The sequence below is a fragment of the Balaenoptera physalus genome (assembly GCF_965194825.1).
Source record: "Balaenoptera physalus genome assembly, chromosome: 6".
Lineage (NCBI taxonomy): Eukaryota > Metazoa > Chordata > Mammalia > Artiodactyla > Balaenopteridae > Balaenoptera > Balaenoptera physalus.
The window spans coordinates 18,135,549-18,161,682 of record NC_138885.1 but is presented as its reverse complement, the minus strand read 5'-3'; the positions used below and the strand labels follow the sequence as shown (position 1 = coordinate 18,161,682).

The window sequence follows — 26,134 nt, the reverse complement described above, 5'->3', positions numbered from 1 at the left end:
AGGAACCTTTTGCATATATTCTGTAATAGACCTTAATGTCAGGGAATGGAGTTTGCTCTTCTCTTTGAGAGAAATGGGTGTGCATTTCAGACTGAGCAGTCACTAACTATCTGCAGAGGTACATGAGTGAAAAGACCTGGAACCTCCTAGAACATCACCTGTAGAAAAACACACATCAAGAGAGCAAGAATATGACTCACTTGGTACAGAGGCACTGGGCAGTGGATGTTTATCAGGTTTTTTTCTGACTCCGCATGTGAGCCTCCTTCCTAGTTCTTGTTTACCCTGCCATACACTGTGACTCTTGGTGGTGGGCAGGGCATAGCCAGTCATGACAGAGAGATCAACTTTCTTCCTACTCCCTGGCATTGAAGGTGTGGGCACATGGCCTCAGCTCAGACAATTGAGAGTTCACAGAAGTCTTCTGAATCTCAAGTGACAGATACATTAAAAGATACCATTGCATTAGATGTGCAGGGGCCACCATATATAGCACGAGTGTTAGCTGAATTGAGTGCCACAGGGGAGGTTACAGAGGGGGCTGTGTTCAGGAGCAGTGGGTGTACAGTGGGTGGGTGGGTTGAAGATCATCAGGGTGTACAACTGCACAGTTTCCCATCAGGATTATTTCTGCTGCTGCCTTCTTCCCTTGGCTTTCTAGCTTTCTGTTGATTCTATAAGCTGCCAGCCTTCCTTTCCATAAATTCCTCCCATTATGCCTTAATTATTCATAGTTGGTTTCTGTTGCTTACAACCAAGATCTCTGGCTGATAACTGTTACAAGGAAGATAAAGTCTAGATTGGTTATTACAGAAGATATTAAAGAGAGATGAGATTTTAGCTGGGGTTCATTCTTTTAAATTTTAGGTCCACTAAATGAAAACGACAGACTAGCTGATCAGTGAGGCTTAGTTCGAGATGCAGAAAAGATGAAGCCAAGAAATATTCTGGAAAGTTTACCCCAGTCCTACTGTAGTGGATGCTGTGATATGCTACCAAGATTCCCCTCAGAACCAAGACATTCGTTTTCCCAGCTACCAAGAATGTTGAGTGCTGATGGACTGACCACAGCTGCCTCTTCTTTGGGATTCACCTCAGCCTAAGGGAGCTTCCACACCCATGGCAAGGCCTCCTCCCCACAGACAGGTCCCATCCAATGATTGGTCCTTGTCTTATTCGGGGACAATTCTAAAGGACTCTCCCAGCTTCAGAGCTCTCTGTGGGACCAGCTGAGGCCTCTGATGGCACTGCATCATAGCTCAGCTGCTCCCCTGCCCAGTTTGGCTTCCTTCCCTCTCCACAAGTCTTGTTCCTCATACAAATCTCCATTTCAGTGAGTTTTCTAGAAACCCGAAATAAGACACCTACCTGTCCCATTGCAGAAAACAGCCACCCTCTTATTAGAGAGACAGAGCCATGACTCTTGTCCAGCCTTAGGACACCAGTGACATAATAACATAATGACACCCAGCCTCTCTTTCAGGCATGCACTCTGGCCGGCTAGCTCACCACACCGTGAGCCTAAATCTAACACCATAGCTTCTCAGTGTTCATCCACAGTCGAAGTAGGATGTTCTGGATAACAAAAGGCTAACCCATCAAAGAACTGAACTAATTGTGTTTCAGACCTTTGGAATGCAGTCCCAACACCCATCCCATACTGGTCTGTGCTGGGAAGTCACAGGCATTTACATTGTAACCTTTTTTTTTGTTGGTACCTAACGTTTTTTGTTATTGTTGTTACCAGCGGTATGCTGTTAAAGTGACTCTCAAAAAAAAAAAAAAAAAAAAGCCCTGATTCATATAATTTGCCAGCTTCTATGGTGTAAATATTCACAGCATGACTTGTTTCAAACCACAACATGATGTCACAGGAACTACCACTGTGATGTCATGGAACACAGAGTTAGGAAGACATGCTAACAGTTGGCTGGCGTGAGCTGCCGCCAACGCTCCACTGTTAGCTTCCTTGAGCAGATGTTGTGTCAGCGGTTCAAAGAGTCTCCTTGGGATGCCTTCATTGGCAGAACATAAAACCCTGGCTGCATTGTCTTTAGAAATAAGGAAAATGCAAATATCTCAAATAAAAATAAATCTGGAAGCATCTCACTTCCAAGATTGGTTAACGTCCCTCCTCATATCCATCTTTTTGGAACCTGGATTCTTTCCTCTTTCTACGCTGCCATCTCTGGGTGCTGGCTTAGCTCCTCTAACGACCATACCAGGCTGTCTGTGTTCTAGATACTTAACACAGCCATGACACTATCCGATAAGCAGAAGAAAAAGAGCAGTTTCCTATTATGTATCTTTTTATCAAAAAGGAAATTAGTCCAGTGGTGATCATTTTGTAACGTGTAGAAATATCAAGTCACTATGCTGGGCACCAGGCACTAACATAGTATTGCAAGTCAATTATACTTCCAAAAAAACCCAAACAAATAAACAAACAAACTCATAGAAGAAGAGATCACGTTTGTGGTTACCAGAGGCAGGGGGTGGTGGGAGGGGGAACTGGATGAAGGTGGTCAGAAGGTACAAATTCCTGTTATAAGATGAATAAGTGCTAGGGATGTAATATACAACACGATGAATATAATTAGCACGTCTGTGTGTTACATATGAAAGTTGTAAAGAGAGTAATCCTGAGTCCTCATCACAAGGAAAACATGTATCTTTTCTTTTGTTTTGTATCTATACGAGTTGATGGATATTCACTAAACATTGTGGCCATCACCTCAGGACAGACGGAAGTCAAACCATTATGCGGTACGCCTTAAACGTATACAGTGCTGTACGTCAATTAAATCTCAATAAAAGTGGAAGAGGGAAAAAAAGAAAATTAGTCCAGATTCTAGTAGAGGTTTTAATACCTCTGCATATTTCACTCTGCTCAGAGAAACACGGACTGGCTCATGTACAGAGAGGATGGAATTTTCTTTCCTTACACAAGAAGGAAAACATCTTTCTCCTGTACACTTATCCTCACCAATGTCCCCTGACTTTTTGGTGGTGCCCTAAATGTGCCTGGTTCTCAGCCCAGGGAGACCGGTGGGAGGGGACTAAGATCTGGCACTTGTTTTGTTTTTATCACTGACCAGCCATGGGACTTCTCTCTCACCTATAAAATGAAAAGATTAGATCAGCTAAGGTACAGAATTTTATGACTTTATATTTCTATGATCAAACCCTTCCCAGGATCTCATGAAGGCAAACCCAGGTAGTGGAACATGCAATAAAGGATGCACTGCACCAAGCCCACCGTCAGAAATGTACCAAATCTTACTTTCCTTTCCCTGCCTTTCCCGCACTAACACTCTCCCAGTTCTGGGAAGCTTCTGGGGGAAAAAAGTAGGAGACTATATCAAAACATAAAATAAAACTTTTCTGAAAGTGTTTTTCAGCCATAATTAAGGAGAAAACTCTGCTTTAGGAAGCAATGTGAAAGTTGGCGGGAGAAGCCCCAGGTCACCACTGACATTCTCCTCTCCCCTGCCTTTGTTTATCTGCTGCTCGTAATTGTTAATAAGGAAGCTCCAGAGCAGTCACTTGCTTACTTTGCTGCTAATGATAGAAATAAATGGCTCCAATTTGATGTGGCAGGACTGCAGAATGCCACCAGACAAGTTTCCCATTCTTGGCACTTCCAGACTCCCGCAAAGCTCTGTGAGCAATCTGTCTTGTCAGCAAGCCCTATCTTGTCCCATCATTCAGGGTGGCCTGCCTGCTCATCGATCCCCAACTCCCAGGTGGGCCTCCTCCCTGGCTGACAACTCAATGTTAGAAGTCACTTCTGAAAACAAGGGCTTCTGAGGTTGAGGCAGCGTGACAGCATGGAGAGAATCGGGCATTGACACCCAATGGCCTTGGACTTAGGAAACAACAGCCAAGCATTTATACAAATTATCTTCAATACTCTCAACCGCCCTAAGAAGTTACGTGGTACCCATATGTAGGTGTGGCAGCTCCGTGATGTTCAGTGTTTGTCCAAGGTCACCCCGCTGACCCAGGATTTGATTCAGAGCTGCCTCCCAGTAAAGCCTCCATTTAATACTGGAATGGAATCTGGAGGGAAGAGAGGCTACAGAGAGATTTGAAAGTCACCAGATGAGAATCAATTGGTGCAGGGAACTATAATCAGTATCTTGTAATAACCGATAATGGAAAAGAATCTGGAAGAGCATATATGTGTGTGTGTGTGTATGTATACATATGACTGAGTCGCTTTGCTGTACACCTGAAACTAACACAACATTGTAAAGCAATTACGCTTCGATTTTAAAAAAAGAGTCAATTGGTGGACCACAGGAGCACATGGGCTAACTCAGGGAGAGGACCCGCAGAGAACAGCAGGGGCCCAACGTGTAAAGGTGGGGATTTATCAGTCATGGGGAGAAGGATCCAGAAAACACAGAAGAAGCAGAAGAGAGTTGAAAAGGGCAAGGAGAGGAGAGTTATGGTCGTCCTTGTTTTGATTTTTCCAATGGGACTTTTTTTTAAACGACTTACTGATTTGTCCCCCATCCATCAAGCAGTTTCAGCTCAGTGCTTATTTCATCAACTCACAACCTGAGATGCCCCCCAGGGCCCAGGCAGGTGAGCAGAACCAAATGATGTGGCTGGCGAGAGGCATTAGGGAGAGGGGAAGACTACAGAAAACCCGTGTCAGTCAAAAAGGGGCAGCCAGCGCTCAGGTCCAGCTGACTGTGGCCAATATTGTTTTCAGAAGGAGCTGGAATTCCTAGTGTTTCATGCTCTGCCAACAAAACAGTTCCACAGCTTGGAAACAGCCTATAGGCTGTTTGCCATCTCTGCCCTAATGGGTTTAAGCCTTTCTACCTTCAAGAAATAGAAGCACCAGCCCCAAGATTTCCCAGGTTCTGAGGAGTCCTAGAGCCCAAGGCTAAATGCTTGTTTTTCAAGTATAATTTTTAAATTAGGAGGAAAAATGCACATGTCATTTCTGTGACATGATCTGATTAGGCAAAACAGAATTCTGTGGTGGAAGTAATTAGTGTTAAGTCATGACAGTACCAGAGGAAAATGGCACTAATGAGGAGTGCTTGTCAGCATCAAGGTCAAAGGTAACATTCCAACCACAGGTTGATGCCAAAGGCAGGAAACAGGGCATCGAAGGACTTTGTGAACAAGGACTTTGATAGAGAGGATAAAACATGGGTAACCGTCAACGAGAAGGACAGTCCAGGCAGCAAGAGACTTTCATTTTCCCTCGTAAACTTTCTCCCTTCCTGGGTACGTGTTGGGGTTTAATAACAACTTACCGCTTTTTGTACTCTCCAAAATATTTTTTTAAAGAAGAAGAAGAGAAAAGAACAACTCATTTCAAGACAGTCACCACTTAATAAACCCTGGGAGGGCTATCAGAGGAAACTTGCATTTGGTGTCTGGTATCAGCCAGTGGGTGCAAGTAAAACAAATTTCAGGCAAATCTTCTGGATTCCTCTGTGTGTGTATGTACATGTGTTCCTGCGCTTATAGCACGTTTGTCAAAGCCACATTTACAACGTTCCTTTGGCGAAGGTAGATCCACTGCATGGCATTAGCTACATCATTGCTTTGCAAAGACTAATAGCTCCATTTCCTGTACTGGAATGGATAATCTATGCCAAGTTCTCCCCAGTTCACTCCTTCTACCTATCTGCCTACATAGTTAGGATCGCTGGGCCATTTGAGCCCCACCTGTAGTCTCAGTCTTCTAATTCCATACTCTAGGGCTTGACATCAGTTCACGCTTGTTGTTAATCTAACCCTCAACCCTTATCTTTCCCTTGAAATCTTGAGTCCTGCCCCGTAACCTTCCCAGCACTCTGTCTCTCTGGATCTGGAACCCTGTCTAACTTTCGGAAGCAGCCCCCTCACCCTACCTACCAATCCCCAAACTGGAATCCGTTCTATGAACAAGACTGATGACAGACTTCCCTGACCTCCCTTGGCATCCTGAAGCAGTCGCCTGCTGCCTGGTGGGATGCCTGCTTGTCTTGTGGCACAGCCTCTACATAGCGCCAAGTCCCTATTACATGAAATACATCATTGTTGCTGCCTGTCTGCAGGACTGTTTTACATCCCAGCCTTACACTAGCCTTTGCAGCTGAGTCTCTCTTCCTGGTTCCCACCAACCTTAATGATTAGTTCACGTTCTGCGTCTGCCCCTTCCTGGCTGTTATGGCCCAATGCAGTTAACCAGACCATAACTGGCTCCAATTCAAGATAGTACCATGGGGAACTGATACCATGAAGAACACTTCATAGGCTAAGTTAGATCTGCTTGCCTCCTTCTATTTATCAGTTGCATGTTTAACATTGGAATGTTTGATATAGAATAAAAAATTTCCTGTTAAAGGAAATAATAATTATTATAATGATACTTTGGAGCAGATTATGTTGATTTTTGACCAATACATTTTGCAAGACTTACAAAGGAAAGAAGAGGTACAATAGAAGCTGACAATGATAATGATGACATCTCTCCTGAAGATACTCTTTATTTTTTCAAAACCATTTTCATTTAATTCATTCTACAAATTCCAAATGCCTACTAAAATCCAGACACTCTATCAGGCACCAGACTAGGCATGGAGTAAACAAAGAACAATGGGACATTAAGACAAAGTCTTTCTCATTAAGAAGTTTACAGTCAGCCAGCATTCATTATGGTGATTTTCTAACCTTTTTTCAGCAACAAAATCAAAAAATTTCAAATAATAATCTTACTTGGCATCTGTATCAGTCAGGATAGTCCTGCTTATGCTGCAGTAACAAATGAGCCCGACATTCCAGTGGCTTATAACAACAAAGGTTTATTTCTCATTCATGCTTCATGCCCATCATGGATCAGCTAAGGCTCTGCTTCATATCCTCTTCATTTCAGGACCCAGTGTAATGTATCAGCCTCTATCTGGAACTCTGCTTGTCTTATAGCAAAGGAAAAAGAGATGAGAATATAAAACCCATACCCTGGCTCTTAAAGCTTCTACCCAGAAATAACACGTCTTTGCTCCTCTTATTTCATTGGCCAAAAGAAATCTCATGACCAAGCCCGGCATCCTCAAAGCCCGGAAATATAATCTTCTCCAGGAAAGAGCAGCAACCATTTTTGAAGAATAATAGCACACCTCAGTATAGAAAGTAAATAAACAGATGGAAATAGCATCCCTCTTCCTGAGGAATCTTTACAGAATCTTCAGCCTCTATGAAATTCAGTTGAAAAACCATCTAACCATTATCTCATCTGAAATTCATAAAAGCCTATGAAGTAAGCCAAGAAATTGTAATTGTCCCATCTGAAAGGTAAGGAAACTCTCTGAGGCCCAGGAACTTTACATAACCTCCCAGAAAACAGACCAGGATAGAGTACTGGTGCCTCCTGCTTTACTAACTTTCCTGTGAGACCTTGCTGGAGCCCCAGGCCCCGTATACATGAAGCCCTTTGTCATAATATCCATGGAATTCCTAAAAGCCAAGAAAGCTGTCTCTTTCTTATCCACTCACTTTGGGCACAGCTGCCTTTTGTCCCAGGTGGCCCGCTGCACACAAGGCCATGCCGTGCAAAATCACCGCAGAAATCTTGGCTTGGTTTGACCTTTGGAGTGTGCTTACAACACATTCTGAAAAGCAGCAGACAGACTGTGCCAGCTCCACCAGCAAGCGCTTCAGAAAACGAGGCCTAAGAAAGACCTAAAGGGAGAACAATTCAGCCTAAAGAGATGGTACCAGGCAAGGCAATAAGAGCCAAGAAGAGAGGTGACAAGACACAGTCCCTGCCTCTAGAGATTTCAGAGGAACAGGGAAGATGGACTTGGAGAGGATGTTGAATGCATCACTGTTTAGGAGGGATTCCATAGGATGTAGCCTCTAGGAGTGAGGAGAACAAGAGAGGAGGGAGGCCCCCTTGGATTCAGAAGCCAGAAGGCCAGCGTTATAAGGTGAGTGAGGCCCTTGTTTACCAGTACCACCAATATGTATGAACTATTACCCACCTGGAAGAAAGAACTTGGACTTGGAAACTAAGAATCAGGCTTGACTTCTAGTCCTGTCACTCACTTTTCCATACAACCTCCGGCAAACCTCTACGCCCATCAGAGCCTTGGTTCCTTGTCTATAAATAGGAGATAAGTAAAACCTGCCCTAGCTACTTCACAGGGTGGTAGTTTAAGCCAAACACATTGTGAATTAGAAATTGCTCGGTTAAATGTAAACTTGGCCTCTCTCCACTGTCATAACTGAGCGCTGCCTCAGCACACACCAGGGTGATCAAGTCATCCGGTTTGACTGGGGCTTTCTCAGTTTTAGCAGGGACAGTCCCACATCCCAGGAACCTCCACAGTCCCAGACAAAACGGGACAATTGGTTTGTCCACCACATATTCTGACCAGAAGGGTGGGGAGGTCCCTGCTAGCCATAACATTGTTTCTAAAATTTCTAATTGGTGTACAATTCAGTGGGTTTTAGTACATTCACAAGGTTGTGCGATTATCATAGCTATCCAACTCCAGAACCATTCCGTCACCCTAAAAAGAGCTCATTAGCAGTCAGTCCCTATTCTCCCCTCCCCTCAGCTCCTGTCACCCACAAATCCACTTTCTATCTCTACGAATTTGCCAATTCTGGACATTTCATACAAATGGCATCAAAAAATATGTGGTCTTTTGGGTCTGGCTTCCTGCATTTAGCATAATGATTTCAGGTTCATCATGGGGTAGCATGCGTCAGTACTTCATTCATTTTTGTGGATGAATAATATTCCACTGTGTGGATATACCACATTTGGTTTATCAGTTCATCTGTTGATGGACCTTTAGGTTGTTTCTACTTTTTAACTACTATGAACAGTGCTGCTATAAACATTTAACATATAAATTTTGATGTGACCATATGTTTCCATTTCTCTTAGGTGCTCATTAGGAGTAAAACTGCTGAGTCATATGGTATCTCTATGTTTAACTTTTTGAGGAACCACCAAACTTTTCCAAAGAAGCTGCAACGTGTTACATCCCACTAACAGTGTATGACGGTTCCAGTTTCTCCATATCTCCATTTGTTATCATATATCTTTTTTATTACAGTCATCCTAGGGAGTGGAAAACGGTAACTCACTGTGGTTTTGATATGCATTTCCCTGATGGCTAATGAAGGTGAGCATTTTTCATGTTCTTATTTGGTCACAACACTTGAATTCCAAAAAAAAAGGGATCATCTCGCCGTCCTGAATCTCCTTTTTGAGAACATAGGAGCTCTGGCAAGTTACCAACTCCTGGACACAAGAGAAGAGCCTCTGTCTGGTCCTGCCCAGGACAAAGGTCGAGATGCCTGTCCACAGCTACAGAATAAAGTCCAAATTCTTTCATGGCATCCAAAGCCCTTCACTATCGATCTCTGATTTACTTTTACATCCTCAACCCCTTTTTTCCCTATGTGAACACTGCCTGCCAATGCAGGGGACACAGTTTCGAGCCCTGGTCTGGGAAGATCCCACATGCCGCAGAGCAACTAAGCCTGTGCACCACAACTACTGAGCCTGCGCTCTAGAGCCCATGAGCCACAACTACTGAAGCCCATGCGCTCTAGAGCCCGTGCTCTGCAACAAGAGAAGCCACTGCAATGAGAAGCCCGCACACCACAGTGAAGAGTAGCCCCCGCTCGCCACAACTAGAGAAAGCCCGCGCGCAGCAACGAAGAACTAACGCAGCCAAAAAATAAATTAATTTATTTTTTGGCTGCGTTAGTTCTTCGTTGTTATAAGTAATAATCCTAGTTATAACTTTAAAATGTATATCTCAGAAATAACTAATTTTCTTGTCAACTGCATTATTATGAACTTTCATCAAATCTTTTACCGTGGTCATTTTTAAGTCTTTTGTCATTTACAGACAGTTCTGGGTGTACTCTGATGATTTTGCAAATATGTTCCTATAAAAGGGTTTCATCTTCAAGAAATTCATGGAAAAGACTCTGACAAGTACAGGTTTCTGGTAACTGACTGTACTGCTGAACTGAATGAATAAGCATTTTCAGAACTCTGATGAAAAACTGATGAACTCATAAAAGTGCTAACAAAAGATCAAGATGAAAAAAAACAATTAATTACATGGGACTGAGTGAACTGATGAGGATGAGTATAATTTTTGTGACTTTCTGTCTGAATTAAAAAAAAAAAAAAAAATCCCACAAGGACTCAGAGGCAAAGAATATACAAATCAATTTTCACTGCAAAGTAAAGGAGCTGTTACAGTGGAGGATTACTGTACTGAATGTCAATATTATGACATAGTATGAGTGTGTTTCATGTTTGGTAATTGCAATCATTGTTGCTTTTGTTGTGGTCATCCATGTACAATGCTTGGTGTCAGTCTATTTATCTCTTGTAAAAATAAAATACAGTGTGTGTGTGTGAAAAAAAAAAAAAAACTACTATATGTAAAAGAGATAAACAACAAGGACCTACTGTATAGCACAAGGAACTACATTCAATATCTTGTAATAAACTGTAATGGCAAAGAATATGAAAAATAATACAAAAAAAATTTTTTATTTATTTATTTATTTATTTATTTATTTATTTATTTATGGCTGTGTTGGGTCTTCGTTTCTGTGCGAGGGCTTTCTCTAGTTGTGGCAAGCGGGGGCCACTCTTCATCGCGGTGCGCGGGCCTCTCACCGTCGCGGCCTCTCTTGTTGCGGAGCACAGGCTCCAGACGCGCAGGCTCAGTAGTTGTGGCTCACGGGCCCAGCTGCTCCGCGGCATGTGGGATCCTCCCAGACCAGGGCTCGAACCCGTGTCCCCTGCATTGGCAGGCAGACTCTCAACCACTGCGCCACCAGGGAAGCCCCAATTTTTTTTTTTAATTAAAAAAAAAAAAAAGACTGCTGAGAAATTCTGCCTCTGTCATTCTGAGGACTCTACCCGATGCTAGAAAGATGTCTAGGTTTCGGGGACTTACACATTGTCAAAACGTGGAAGGGGAGGGTGGGAGACCGGATATGATGATGAAGATTACCATGGAGACTGTCCTGGTTCCCATGGCCCCTCCAGTTCTGGTGGTTCTTCTAGGCCTGCCAGAGGCACTGCAGCCTTCACCCATGCTGCAAGCCCTATGCCTAGAACCTGCCCTTCCTCTAAGAACAGCCCCCGACACATACACACACAGGGTTCTGCTGTAGAATGACACTCATGGAGCCTACAGACTCTCTCCTTCTCCTCGGAGAACTTCTGTCCACTCATCTTCCTCCCCCATTTTTGGGAAACCCCATGGGGGTGTCTCGCGTATGGGCCTGCACTGTCCTTGGAGCCACTCCCGGCATCTCCATCTCCTCCTCACCCGCCGCTGGCCTCCTAGGGCTCCATGCTTCCCGGCTGCCCCTCTGGGATAAACTGGCCTGACACACTACATAAGCAACATTGCCTGCTGGTGCTGGAGGTCCCTGGCCACTTCTTCACGTCCCAGCCACCTCTAGACAGTGACCTCCACCCGAGACACAAGTCCACGGCTCACGGCACCTGTGCTTACCACAGCTTGCAGAGACTACAGTGCTACGACTTTCTGTTTCCTTTTATTTGACTTCCTCTTTCTAGGATTCAGCAGGAATCTAAGAGAGGGAAGTGGGAGAACAATCTGAGAGGCATGTACCATGCTCTACTCGAAATTCTTCCTCCCGGATATCATATGATCCCGCAGTTCCTCTCCTAAGTATATACCAAGAGAAATAAAAACATACGTCCACACAAAAATTTGTACCTTAAGGTTTATAGCCGCTTATTCGTAAAGCCAAAAAAGTAGAAAGAACCCGTGGTGAGCCAATCAATGGATGAATGGATAAATGAACTGTGGTATATTCAAACAATGGATTATTATTCAGCTGTGAAAAGCAGTGAAATGGGGATATTTACTATAACGTGGATGAATCTTGAAAACATTATGATAAATGAAAGCTACTAGACACAAAAGGTCACATAGTGTCTGACTGCATTTATATGAAATGTCCTGAATAGGTAAATTCATAGAGACTGAAAGTAGATTGTGTTTGCTAGTGCTATGGGAACAGGACAGGTTGTAGGGTGATGGCTAAAGGGTACACGCTTTCTTTTGGGGGTGATGAAAACTTTCTAAATTTCATTGTGGTGATGGTTATGCAACTCTGTGAATAAAACAAAAACCATTGAATTGTAACTTTAAAGCATTCTTTTTTAAAATTTATTCATTTATTTTTGGCTGTGCTGGGTCTTTGCTGCTGCGCCTGGGCTTTCTCTAGTTGCGGCGAGCGGGGGCTACTCTTCGTTGCGGAGCACGGGTTCTAGGCGCGCGGGCTTCAGTAGTTGTGGCACGTGGGCTCAGTAGTCGTGGCTCGCAGGCTCTGGAGCGCAGTCTCAGTACTTGTGACACGCAGGCTTAGTTGCTCCGTGGCATGTGGGATCTTCCCGGACCAGGGCTCAGACCCATGTCCCCTGCATCGGCAGGCGGATTCTTAACCAGTGCGTTACCAGGGAAGTCCCACATTGAATTGTAACTTTAAATGAGTGAACTGTAAAGTATGTGAATTACATCTCAATAAAGCTGTTATCCAAAAAAAAAAAAAAAAAAACTACCTTTCCTTCCTCCTTAACCCACTGTCCTTAGTCCTAGTCTGATTGCTGGTCCTCTCTCTCCCTTCAGAAAGGTTCTTTCCCATAAGGCCCTTCCATCTTTTGTATAAATGAAATCCCACTGGACTTGCCAAACATACCCACACATTTCTAAATTTGCAACAGGTATGCCACTTAGGCTGACCTCTAGGATGCCAGCACCAAGTGTTTGTAGATAGGGACGTTCCTAGCTACCAAATAGTCTTTGAACTCTTGCCCGAGTTTGAGAAGAAATTAGCATCTAAGAGCCTTGAATTCTGCATCATCTTTATCTCTGAAGTTGCTGATAAGTAAGAGTATTTTCTGAGGACCCCCTTCCCCAGGCACCCCCAGCCTCAACCCATTTCTTCATCTGTGTCTCGCTCTGGACTGAAGTGTGACCACAGATGTGTCCTGTGTACATGAGGACACCAAGAGTTGATTCTACACTGTAGCCATCTAGCTTCAATTCTTTATCACGATACTTCATATCTTTGTGAATACTTCATATCACAACATTGGACGTGACTCAGTGACTAATGGGGAAAGTTTAATATTATTATTACATGGGAAATATGGCTGTGCCACCCAGTAGGGGGTCCATCGTCCAATCATGGTGGAGAAGTTGGAAGATGAAGGAAGAGTGTAAAAGATGCCCCTGTGATGACCGTCGTGAAGAAAGCTAGTCTTACAAAAGGAGGTGAAGGAGGTGGTAACTGGAGTTAACACAAAGGCCAAGTACTCAGGCCAGAGAACATGCGAAGTGCTGTGTTGGAAGCCAATCTCATGAATGACAGGAGCATTCAGCCAGCATTCCAACAAGGAAATTAGAAGGAAGCAAGATGGGGTGAATCAAAGCCTTCTGTGGAATCAGTTGATGTGGTCATGAAAGTCTGTACAACGAGCAGCTACTCAGGCCGAGAAGAGCAACAAGGCTGCGCTGCCTCCAGCCTTCTCAGCACCTCTCCCCCTTCGTGGCATTAAGTCAAAACTGCAGCAAACAGAGGGAGCCAAATGGGCTAGAGCCGCCTGCAGACCTGGGCTGAAGCAGCTCCCACATCTTCTCCCAGGAAGAACTATCCTCCATTCTCTGAAAGGTTCAGGGTGAGAGGGGGAGTGGGGAGGAAGGCTAGAGTGTTGAATAATGAAATCCCTAAACAGAAAGGGGAATTCGCCTTTACCAGGAAAATTCCAAGCCAGGGGTTTAGAGAGCTATGAATAATCGTGAAATAATGATTTCAGACCAGAGCTGTGCATGGGTCTCCCCTGGTGGATTTAGGGAACCAAAAGCTGCTCTGGAGATGCTGGAGCGTCTGTTGCTCTCACTTCCCCACCACTGCTGCCGGAGGCTACACCAATGCCTGTGAGAAGCAAATCAGGCCCACTTCCCATGTAGGTTTGTAGTCTGACCCTTAGCCTATTAATAACACATCACAACAGCCTCCCATGACAGCAGAGGTCCCAACCCCAAAGCTCTGGGTCCCAGGTTCTCAGAGCCAGGTTAAAGAGGTGACTTCACTTGCCCTCCACTTAACTTCATGGGACCTGGCCCCTGTGGCATCTCTCCAGGTCAGAATCGAATTTCAGCAGGGCACATTCATCACTTAACGCCCTTCCTGTGCCTTATTGATGAGGGAATTGTAAGAATAGGACAGAGGGCATCCGTGGGCTTCTGAGAGGGAACACATCCGAGTTTTAGAGCTTATGGGGCTTCAGACACATATTTACCAAAGTATTGGCAGTCTGATACTGGACCAGCAAAGATAAATTGAATAAGCTAGACTCAGGAAGAAAGAACTAGGTAGTTGGATAAATGGCAGAGAAACAGGGCAGAAGAGATTTGCAAAATTAAAGAGAAAGGACGGAGCCAGACACGGGGAAGCACTGCTGTGAAAAGCTAGTGTTAGGAAAACCTGGGGTCAGGCCCCTGCCTTTCCCTGTAGCTTTCATATGCTTCCGGCTTGCATGGCAGCCAAGGGCAGCTCAGCCAGCCGCCCCCTGTGATGAGCAAAGTAACTGGAGGCACAGCTTATTGCAGACCATGCCTTATAATAAGCGACCGGAAGCCCTGAGCCCAGATCTGTTGGGATGTGAGAGCTTAGACGTCTGTGGGCAGGGCCACACCAGCCCACACAGGCAGAGAAGGCTGTCGAGTTTGATAGGCTGCCCAGGAGGTGAAGCTTCTATGGTCTTCCTAGTTCCCTTCTTCTCACACATGATGACCTTTACTGAAAATTCTTCCCAGGACCTAATGTTTGCCTTCCAATTTCTTCATGAACCCACTTTCTATTACCCCATCACAAAGTAGCTGAAGAGCAATGACAAAGACTCACCTTTTTTTTTTTCTCCATAAAGTTCCTTTACTCCCCTTTGGGGTCAATCACACCCTTAACCCATCCCCAGGCAACCACTGATTTTGTTTTCTATCCCAATAGTTTTGCCTCTTCTAGAATATAACATAAATAGAATCCTATAGTATTTAGTCTTTTGTCTCTGACGTCAATTCACTTAACATAATGCTTTTGAGATTCAGCCATATCGTCTCAGGACAAAACTCTTCTTGAACAAACTTACTTAGGCTCCTCTGAGCCCTCTTCTCCGCCAGGCCTCCACCCTGGCTCTGTGTCCTGCCTTGGAGAGTCTAGTTTTAGCAAGAATCTTTCTAAGTCATCTCCCAACACTTGATGTCTGATCAAGTTCTTCATCTCCACTCTTGATGCCTATGTTCTTGGCCTTCTTCAGCAAGAATCCTGTTAAGTCAATTTAGCAAGAAAGTCCCCCACCCTTGATGTCCCCACTTAGTAATTTTCCATTCACTGATGCCCTCAGGATTCTGCTCGCTGGCTACAGACCCCTGGCTCTCTTTGCTGTGCTCAGAGTTGAGCCCCATCTTTCTCCCCTATTGCAACAGAGTTGACTCATAATGAATAAGGTCTTTTTCACCATTTTAGTAAGTGTCCAGTGAATAATTTTTCTTTTACAGCAGCTCTCACCATATTCTTTTCTAAAAGGGCTCCTTTTTCCAGCAGGTTGGTGAGCGGCCCTGTAGCTTCTCATCTCCGATTTGAATAGTCTAATGACCACCCTGCTGCACACAGACCTTCTTCCCCACCCTCCTGGCAAAGTTGGCCTCTTCTGCCCGAGTATCTGATGGTTTGGCTGATTAACGTGAATGGTACTAAATATCCTGAGTGTTTCATTTGCAAGTTAAGTGGAAAAGTCCATTGTGCATTATGTATCTGAAATTACTTTCTTTGGAATTGCCTTGGAATGGAATTATCAAGCCTTTCTTTAATTAATTTGGTACAAAAGTTTATCGTGAGGAGCTACTGGGATAATGCCGCTGCTCCGATAAGAGAGTCCAGCCGCTGCCATTCAAGTGTTTGAAGGCCTGGGTTTTACAGTCGGGAGGACTCCCTCCAGCCCTTCCATTACCTGGCAGCTCACAAATGGGCCCCACTGCAGACAGAAGTCAAGAGGACAGCCCGAGCCAGCTCCCTGGGTGTGTTCATCCACTGTACGTGAGACCGTTATGCGGAGAAGTTGAAGATGAACGGTGGTGGGCTTGGCAGCCTACTAAAGGAGTCAGGAATTTCAGGAAGGTCAATGAATAAATCACATGAAAGAGATTCTAAGGTGAAAGTTTTGCTCTTAAGGGGGACAAAAAATCCGTGGGACCTGAAAATCCATTTTCTTTTTAAAAGTGAAATTTTGTCACCTCTTAGCAGGGAGGAGCCTTATCCGAACCTTATCCCCACTTCCTGGACTCTGCCAGCCCTTCCCAGAGCCCACAGATGCAGAGCCCAGCCACCGTGGTGGGGCGTCGCATGAGGGTCTACACCACTACTTTACCCTATGGTCCAATTCTCTTTAAAGATACTTTGCAATTTTCAAGATTTTCCTCAAAACATGATTTTTGCCCTAAGAGAATTTTCAAAATACCTCCAAGGTATATTTTGAAGGTAAAATAGCCAAGGAGGATATTTTAGCATACACTTTGCTTCTGTAAGGAACAGAAAATTTTCCCCCTACCCTCTTAAGTTCTGTTCCTGGGGGCCTGTGAATTAAACTGACACCAGACAAAGAAATTCAACTGATACCAGACACCAGAAAAGGCGTATGAATTTATTAATTTTGAATTTTACATGCATAGGGGCATCACAGAAGGAAGTGAATACACAAATGAGCAACGAGATTTGAGTTTATATACTGATGGGGTTCAGGCATGCTACCCCAAAATATGGCACCTTGGCATACTGAATATTTTAAGCTGAAGGACTTTGAGAAAAGGTAGGTGTGGGAAGACTTTCTGACCTTCCCCTAAAGCAGGTCATAAAGCTGTAAGGTGAGAGGTGTTCTCCCCATACAGAGTAAAGGAACATCCTCGTCTCTAAGACCCAGGAGAGGAATCTGAACCAACAGGGCCTGCCACTTCCCCCAGTTTACTACACTTATCTCATACCCTTTATGGTCCTATCACATTTTCCACAACTTCCTACTCTTCAACAAATCCAGAAATGCTCGAGTTTAACCACTTCCTCCAGTCCCACTTCCTTATGAAGTGTCCCACGTCATGTAAAACTTATATTAAATAACTTTGGAGGCTTTTCCCTTGTCAATCTGTCTTTTGTTACAGGGGCTCCGGCTGAGAATTTAGGAGGGTAGAGGAAAAAGATATTTTCCCCCCCTACAAAGTCATCTAAAAAGGAAATGGGAGGGACAGAGGGATACTTCTGGGAGAACAAATGACTTCTAAGAAGGGGTGAGGGGCTTCCCTGGTGGCGCAGTGGTTGAGAGTCTGCCTGCCAATGCAGGGGACACGGGTTCGAGCCCTGGTCTGGGAAGATCCCACATGCCGTGGAGCAACTGGGCCCGTGAGCCACAACTACTGAGCCTGCGCGTCTGGAGCCTGTGCTCCTCAACAAGAGAGGCCGCGACAGTGAGAGGCCCGCGCACCGCGATGAAGAGTGGCCCCCGCATGCCACAACTAGAGAAAGCCCTCGCACAGAAACGAAGACCCAACACAGCCAAAAATAAATAAATTAATTAATTAATTAAAGTAACACTCAATATAAAAAAAAAAAGGGGGTGAGGAGAAAGGGCACTTAGGGAAACACAAATGGTTGTTTTTGTGGGGTTTTTTTGAAAGATAAATGGGCCCTTAGGAGAATAGGTGGGAGATTTGATAGTGTTGTGACAGTGTTTGTCCCAGTGTGGTGGCCAGTTCTCTCTGAGAAGAGATTAGGCTTGCTTCCTGGGGGGGAATTTATGACAATTGAGTTCTTTTGGGAAGTTCTGCTTTTAGGCAGATAAGGGATTTTAGGAACTCAAACGCCTTCAGCTCAAAATAATTCTTTTGAGAAATATTTTGGGGGTGGCATGTTCCAATCCTTTTCACCTTAAAAAGATTTTTCTTCCTATTTTTACAGAATTAATATTGGCTCCATTTTGTATATTACTTCAATTTCTTTTAACATCATATTACTAAAGAGTCTTCAAATGAACTTTGACTCTTATTCTCAGAGTTGAATTTTCTGGAAAGGGAGGACTTTGGGAGGTTAGATCTGTGAGAAACTTTATAAACATCTAGTTCAGATGTTTTCCAAGGTTCTGGCTGGGACCACTGTCTCCCAGTGAAGCTGATGTGGACCCCATTATGCAAAGGAGATGAACCCCTCTGGGCCCTCACCACCCTCCCTTCCCCCTTCCATCACTACCAGAGATAGGCTGGCACCAGAAAATAGTTGGCAAACCATGGAACTAGCCCAGGGATTGGCCTGTAAAGAGTAGATAGTAAATATTTTAGGCTTTGCAAGCCAAAAGGCAAAATTGAGGATATTATGTAGGTACTTACATAACCATTTAAAATGTAACCATTTACAAATGTAAAAAGCATTCTTAACTCATGGGTCATACAAAAACAGAACAGGGCTTCCCTGGTGGCACAGTGGTTAAGAATCCGCCTGCCATTGCAGGGGACATGGGTTCGAGACCTGGTCCGGGAAGATCCCACATGCCACGGAGCAACTATGCCTGTGCGCCACAACTACTGAGCCTGCGCTCTAGATCCTGTGAGCCACAACTACTGAAGCCCGTTCGCCTGGAGCCTGTGCTCTGCAACAAGAGAAGCCACCGCAATGAGAAGCCCGCGCACCGCAACGAAGAGTAGCCCCCGCTCGCCGCAACTAGAGAAAGCCTGTACGCAGCAACGAAGACCCAATGCAGCCAAAAATAAAGAAATAAAATAAATAAATTTTTTTAAAAACCCGATAGAACAAGAAGACAAACACTGTGTTATTCCACTTAATATGAGCACCAAGAGTAGTTAAAATCACTGAGACAGAAAGTAGAATGGTGGGTGCCGGGGCGGCGGGGAGGGAGGGGATGGAGCATTATTGTTTAATGGGGACAGATTTTCAGATTTACAAGATGAAAAGAGTTCTGGAGATGGATGGTGGTGACGGTTGTACAGCACTGTGAATGTACTTCATACCACTGAACTGTGCACTTAAAAATGGTTCATACACACACTACTATATTTAAAACAGATAACCAACAAGGACCTACTGTACAGCACAGGGAACTCTACTCAATTTTTGTAATAACCTATAAGGGAAAAGAATCTGGAAAAGAATATATATATATATAATATATATATATATATATATATACACATACATACACTGAATCACTGCCCATCTGAAACTAACACGACATTGTAAATCAACTATACTTCAAATTTAAAAAAATCTAAAAACAAACAAACAAAAAGCAACAAAAAAGAAAAAAAAAAGTTCATATGGTAAATTCTATGTTATGTGCATTTTACCACCACTTTCAAAAGAGGAGGGACTCAAGGGGAAGCCAGTAGTGACACAGCCACTGCAGCCACCCTGCGACCAGGAGGGGCCCAGCCTGGGCAGAGTGAAAGGCCCAGATAGCAAAGTGGTAGGCAGACAGACCCTGGTCCTGGAAGAGTCCAGCAAGCTGCCGGCTGAAGCAGCCTGGAGCCTTTCTACCTTCAGCCGTTCTATTGTTTAAACTTGTTGAGTAAGATTTTTTTTGTTATTTGTGAGTGAAAGGGTCCTGGCTGACACAGCACTCAGTACGTGCTCGCGATTATGACTTCGATATGAGCTATTCTTCCCACAGGCTTTTTCATTCCTGACTGTTTACCTGAACTTTGGACACCTACCTCCCAAATCTGTGTGTGTTCTGATCGCATCTGAAGCCTCGGCCTTTGACCTGCTGCCTTTTACCTGGAGAGCAGAGTGGTAGCTTTGTTTCCTCTCCCCCTTCTGGAAACCTTACTCCCACTTCCTTGCTAAAGAGCCCCGCCCACCCAGGGTCTCTCTGACACAGCTGTGAGCACAGGATTCACCCTTCCTCGACCTTGGACTGAAACTGTCAGAGAAGAGGCTCTCATCTCCTGGGGTTTCTAGGGGGTGCACATCACATAAGCCAGGAGCTGGGGATGGCCCCTGGCCCATTCAACTCTGCCAATCCGATGGTCACGTGCCAGACCCAGCCAGCTCCTTTCACCCTGGACCGACTCACCACAATGCTTAACAGTGGCAGATGCACACAAATGAACTCATCTACGAGACAGAAACAGACTCACTGACATAGACAGCAGACTTGTGATCGGCAAGGGGGAGGGGGTTGGGGGGGGATGGAGTGAGAGGTTGGGATTAGCAGATGTAAGCTAATATGTATGGAATGGATAAACAACAAGGTCCTACTCTATAACACAGGGAACTATATTCAGTATCCTATGATAAACCACAATGGAAGAGATTATTAAAAAAGCATGTATATATACGTAGTATAACTGAATCACTTTGCTATACAGCAGAAATTCACATGGACATTGTAAATCAACTAGACTTCAATTTTTTAAAAAATTGTTAAAAACACACACACACAATGGCGTCTGCAAGCTCCAGCAGCCCAGAACCTTAACTGAGGGCTCCTAAGAGCCATCCTAGGAGCCCGCACCCCACTGGGGAGTAGAAGCTGGAAACAGCTCATTGCTCTGCTCATTGCTCAGCACTGGGGCTGTGGCCTCTCTCATCTCCAGCCTGTATGAGGCTACTTGTTCCCACTGGCCCTTCTCCTGAATTCCCTCAGGCCCGGTGTGCCCCCACTAGTGCTCTCTGGGGATGGAAGTCTAGCACCAGACCTCAGGTGCTTGGCAGAGTTCTGATGCTTTTGTCTGGTTGCTGCCCATCATTTTTCCCCAGAGATGAACTTTAAATCTAGTATCTATTCTCCAGTAGGTTCTACAGAATGACAAGGAAGACAGACAAAAGCTGGGGCCGTTCCACTCTGCCCGGCCCACCCTGCTTCTCGTTCCCTGGTCCCAGTCCTGGTTGGAGTCGGTCTTGAGATGGCCACACTCGCACAGCTCCGGGGCCTCCCACCCGAAGGTTTCCCAGCTGTCTCAAGGATATGGCCTTTCAGCACAAATGAATGGAACAAGGATTAATTCTGATTTGAAGCTATGAGTTCAACATAAAAGTTCCCTAAGGAATTACCAGCCTCTAGCCAAGAATACGCGCCAGCTCAGGAAGAAATGTCACACTTGACTGCAATTCTCTCATCAATTCCATTAAAATCAGCATAGCCATTTGCCAACCCTGTTGATTCTATCCTCAGAGAAATAAGGAGAGGACAGAAAAAGAAAGAAAGAAAGAGAGAGAGAGAGAGGGAGGGAGGGAGGGAGAGAGAGAGAGAGAGGAAAGAAAGGAAGGAAAGGAAGGAAAGGAAGGAAGGAAGGAAGGAAGGAAAGGAAAGGAAAGGAAAGGAAAGGAAAGGAAAGGAAAGGAAAGGAAAGGAAAGAAAGAAAGAAAGAAAGAAAGAAAGAAAGAAAGAAAGAAAGGAAGGAAGGAAGGAAGGAAGAGAAAAGAGAAAGAGAAAGAAAAGAAAGAAAGAAAAGAAAAGAAAGAAAGGAAGGAAGGAAGGAAGGAAGAAAGGAAGAAAGAAAGAAAGAAAGAAAGAAAGAAAGAAAGAAAGAAAGAAAGAAAGAAAGAAAGAAAGAAAGAAAGAAATCCCAAACTTGAAATAAAATGAGATATATCTACTTCTCACAGTCTCCTCCCTGACATCAGTCCGGGTCCTCTGGGAAGAGATTTATTGAAGGAAAAGCTTATGAAGGATAAAGGAGAGAGGGGGCAGGTATAGCTGGAGATGCCTTCAGACCATGATGCAAGTGTGACACCTGTAAACAGCAAGAGGGAAGGCAGGACAGGGTGGAAGGATCATCGCACTCTGGTGCAGTTCTGAGCACACCTCAGCCAGGCTGGTGCAGAGCCCTGGGGCAAAGACTGCCACCAGAAGGGTCCTGTGCTGGGCAGGAGCGGCCCAGCTCTGGGGCCCCTGTCATGCTCAAGTGCCGTGGCTGGGAGTGAGAACTAAAATGCCACCTGCCGTATCAGTAAACAAAGGATGCTGCAGCCATCAAGCCACCACATTACAGCCACCCCAATGTTGAGCCTTGAGGGAACTCAGGATGGAAACAGGATGCCCGCCATCTAGCGGTCAGCTGCTGTAGCCACCCCCGACGGTGCACCCTGGGGAGACTCAGGATGAGAAAGCACAGGATACTGGTCCCCAAGAGCTGAGGTGCACATCAAAGGAGTGATTTCAGTGAGCCCAGATTTCGCACCTTCCCTTACATAGAAAAGCGCTCGGTTCATTAACTTGAGATGTCTGGTTTTCTTTGATTAACGGTAATCTTTTGATGTTCCAACTACCCGATGTTTTGTTGCAAAAACTCCTACACATATCCTGGTTCCCCCCTTGCCTCTTTGGAGTGGTCACTCATAGTTCTCCAAGATGGTTGTCCTGGGTTTAAGTCCTCAGTTCTTCTTCCAAATAAAACATAACTCTCAACTTTTAGGTTGTGCTTTTTTTTTTTTTTTTTCAGTCGACAGAAGTAGCCTGGGGCAAACATGGCCTCAGCATGAATCTGAAAGTACAGCAGCTGATGACTATCTACCAGCTACCCTCCCCGCAGAAGGTTCTCCTGAACAGAGGCTGGAATGGCAGGCGCACCTCCGTGGCCATCACAGCCCCCACAGGTCCCCTGCCTGCCCTGAATCCCAGCAGGACCTGTTGCTGCTCTTTCCCTCATCTTCAGTCAGTCGTAACCTGGCCTGCTCCTTAGATATCTTAGTTCATTAACCATTTCAGCAAATACCCATCAGCAAGGAGATACAGGGGATCCACAAAGATAAACTCATTCAACCTTCATCGAGCACCTGCATACCGTATGGGGATACAATGATGAATGAGGTCGACGGTTCAAGAAACTCAAAGTATAGGCTAGGGGTTCTCAACCTTGGCTGCACATAGAATGAGCTGGGGAGCTTTAACACTGTGGCCTGCGGGCCAAATCCAGCCCACCACCTGTTTCTATATGGCCCACAAGCTAAGAAAGGCTTTCATATTTTTAAAGGCTTTGAAAAAATTAAAAGAAGAATATTTTATAACATGTGAAAATTATATGAAATTCAATGTCCATAAAGTTTGATTGGAACACAGCCGTGCTCATTTGGTTACGTATTATCTACGGCTGCTTTCACACTATAACAGCAGAATTGCGTACATGCAACAGAAACCATACGGCCCACAAGCCTAGACTATTTACTCTCTGGCCCATTATGGAAGAAGTTTGCCAACCCCTGGGCTAAGGTATTAAGATGTCCATAGGATTTTGTTACTAGAAGTTTACTGGGACATTGACGAGAGCAGTGTCAGAGGCACCTCAGAACAGGTGCAGAAGCCAGACTACATTAAGGGTGCCCAGGTTCGTGACACACCTGGGTGCCTGACAAACACTGAGTCCTGCTGACCAAGATGAAAGAGAGGACATGACAGATTGCATGTTGGCAATCCTCTTTGTTGCCTGCGTTTTAAGGAAAGTCTAGTCTTTTCAGAAATTTAGTGTGAAAAATACTCTGGACTGCCTCTGGAAAAGCATGTTTATACTACTTACGTCGCCAAATAAATACATTCTTCCTTGTTCCTAGATAGGGTTCCTCAAAGCAGCCTCCAGCACTAATGCCACTCCCTTTGCCAAGTCCTTCACACACATCTCCCTTTCCCATCTCTCTGTATTTGCTCCCCAGGTTCTATCCGACACATAGATTCTGAGAAGAATCTTTGACAATATGTAATGCTGACATAGCTTTAAAATCACAATTTGTCACCTAAACAGAAGAGCCTTGTTTGATTTAAATCAGATGTGGATCCAGCCATCAAGAATACTGTCTAGTTGGGAAAATAGGAAATGTATGAAAATAATGCATGTTTGTAATAGGAAAGGATATTTTGTATTCTATTACAAGTTAATCACTAAAGGGATAGTGCTTAGAAGTTTAAATTATACATAATGGCCCAGCTCTGGGAACCCTGCTTCCCAGGTAATGAGCATTAAGCTAAAATACCTTTGTTTAATGTCCTGAAATCTCATTTTAGCAAAAGAAAAAAAAAAAAGTCTTCTGAAACTCAAGAAAATTTGTAGAATGCTTTAATTTACCATTGTGTTTAAAAATCAAATCTGTACTTTCAGGAAATCTATTTATATAATTAAACACACAGATAAAAAACACTAATACCATAATACAGTACCAATTTAACATACTTGCACACTATATTTTAAAGGCATTTCCATAGGGGAATCTGCAGTAACTCATGTCTACAGAAAGCACTGCCTTTATTATAGAATGTTAGCGGGAAAGTCTACATATGTTACTCTCATTGTGTCATAGTCCATGGGTGTCTATTCTGGCCACAGATAATAGGAATTGCCGATGATTAATTGTGGAACTGAATTGAAAGTCATCTGATAATGTGTACCTAACTGTGTTCTGTGTCAGACCAACAAAATGGGATGGATCTACAGTCAGACCACAGAACAGGCCCACAAACTGTGGAAGATTGCTTATTCTTGTTCTACTTCCGTACCCTCGTTGCTAATTTTAAAAAGATCCTGAGAGTAAGAGGACCTAACTCATAGAACTGTTGTGAAGAGTAAATGAATTAATCCATGTGAAATGTCTACAACAGTCTTTGGTATAAACTAAGAGCTCAATAAATGTCATTTATTATTAAAAAAATAATAATAATACCTTTGTTAACTCACAGGAAACATCCAGACCAGGCCCACCTGTGAATGACTGCAGGCAGGAAGAAATTAACACATCCCCTCCGGAGGCTGATGGGAACCAGGAAGTGTTTGACTTTACTCCTCCCCCTTTTAGTGTAAAAGGAGCCTGAATTCTAACTCAGGCAAGACGGTTCTTTGGGGCACGAGCCCATCATCTTCTTGGTTAGCTAGCTTTCTGAATAAAGCTGTTATCCCTGGCCCCAACAAGTCGTCTCTCGATTACTGACCTGTGGTGCAGTGGGCAGTTCAAGCTTAGTAACGTGCTCATGTCACAGAGGCTTAAAATCCACCATATCGAAATCCAGTACCACCCAAGCTTGGAGTGAATGGTGCTCATGGAAGAAGGTTCCTGATTCTGCCCGTTTGCTTTTTTCTGAGTCCTAAAAAAGGACTTTCAGGTTGAGCCCATTATCATCTCCAATGCTAACAGCCGGCAGCTACCCCTTTCATACCATGATTGCCTGCCTTGCTTTTCCTTTGCTTTCCCCAGTAAATGCTTTGGAATTCTCTCCACTGCAATCTGCGTTTTCTCTTAGTGTGTAGAGAACCCTCTTGGTAGAGAACTATTCTGTGTTCTCATTTCAATGATAATCTTTAAAATTTTTCCTTTGCCAGTTATAGTAAGCAACTTCCCTTTAACAGCAATATTCAGTAAGTGAAGGCTTTCCATAGAGTAAGAGGTTCATTTTTGAGACAGTGTTTCTCAAACCAGGATGAAAGGATGATTTTTAAAATTTTAATTGTAGTAAAATATACACACCTAAAGTTTACCATCTTAACCATTATTAAGTGTATATATTTCAGTAGTGTTCAGTATATGCACATTGTTGTGCAACTAATTTCCAGAACTTTTTCATCTTGCAAAGCTGAAACTCTATACTCGTTAAACAACCCTCCATTGCTCCCTCCTCCCAGCCCCTGGCAACTACTACTCTAGGTATCTTATATAAGTGGTATCATACAGTATTTGTCCTTTTGTGACATAACGCCCTCAAGGTTCATCCATGTTGTAGCATGTGTTAGAATTTCTTTCCTTTTGGACTTCCCTGGTGGCGCAGTGGTTAAGAATCTGCCTGCTAATGCAGGGGACATGGGTTCGAGCCCTGGTCCGGGAAGATCCCACATGCCGTGGAGCAACTAAGCCCGTGCGCCACAACTACTGAGCCTGTGCTCTAGAGCCTGTGAGCCACAACTACTGAGCCCACGTGCCACAACTATTGAAGCCCACATGCCTAGAGCTGTGCTCTGCAACGAAGAGTAGCTCCCACTCGCTGCAACTAGAGAAAGCCCACGCGCAGCAATGAAGACCCAACACAGCCCTAAATAAATAAATAAATAATTTATTTAAA

At 44.2% G+C, this 26,134-nt stretch overlaps 2 long non-coding RNA genes across 2 annotated transcripts in view; one reads left to right on the top strand and one right to left on the bottom strand.

Annotated features, from left to right (window-relative positions):
- Positions 1 to 594: 594 nt before the first annotated feature.
- LOC309662802 overlaps positions 595 to 26,134 on the bottom strand; it is a 61,406-nt gene continuing 35,866 nt past the window's right edge. The window contains exon 3 of the long non-coding RNA XR_014264977.1: positions 595 to 6,929. This is a non-coding gene — a long non-coding RNA (uncharacterized lncRNA). The remainder of the gene's footprint in view (positions 6,930 to 26,134) is intronic.
- LOC309662810 lies at positions 6,926 to 9,729 on the top strand. Its single transcript, XR_014264985.1, has 2 exons — positions 6,926 to 7,940; positions 8,909 to 9,729. It is a non-coding gene; the product is annotated as an uncharacterized lncRNA (long non-coding RNA).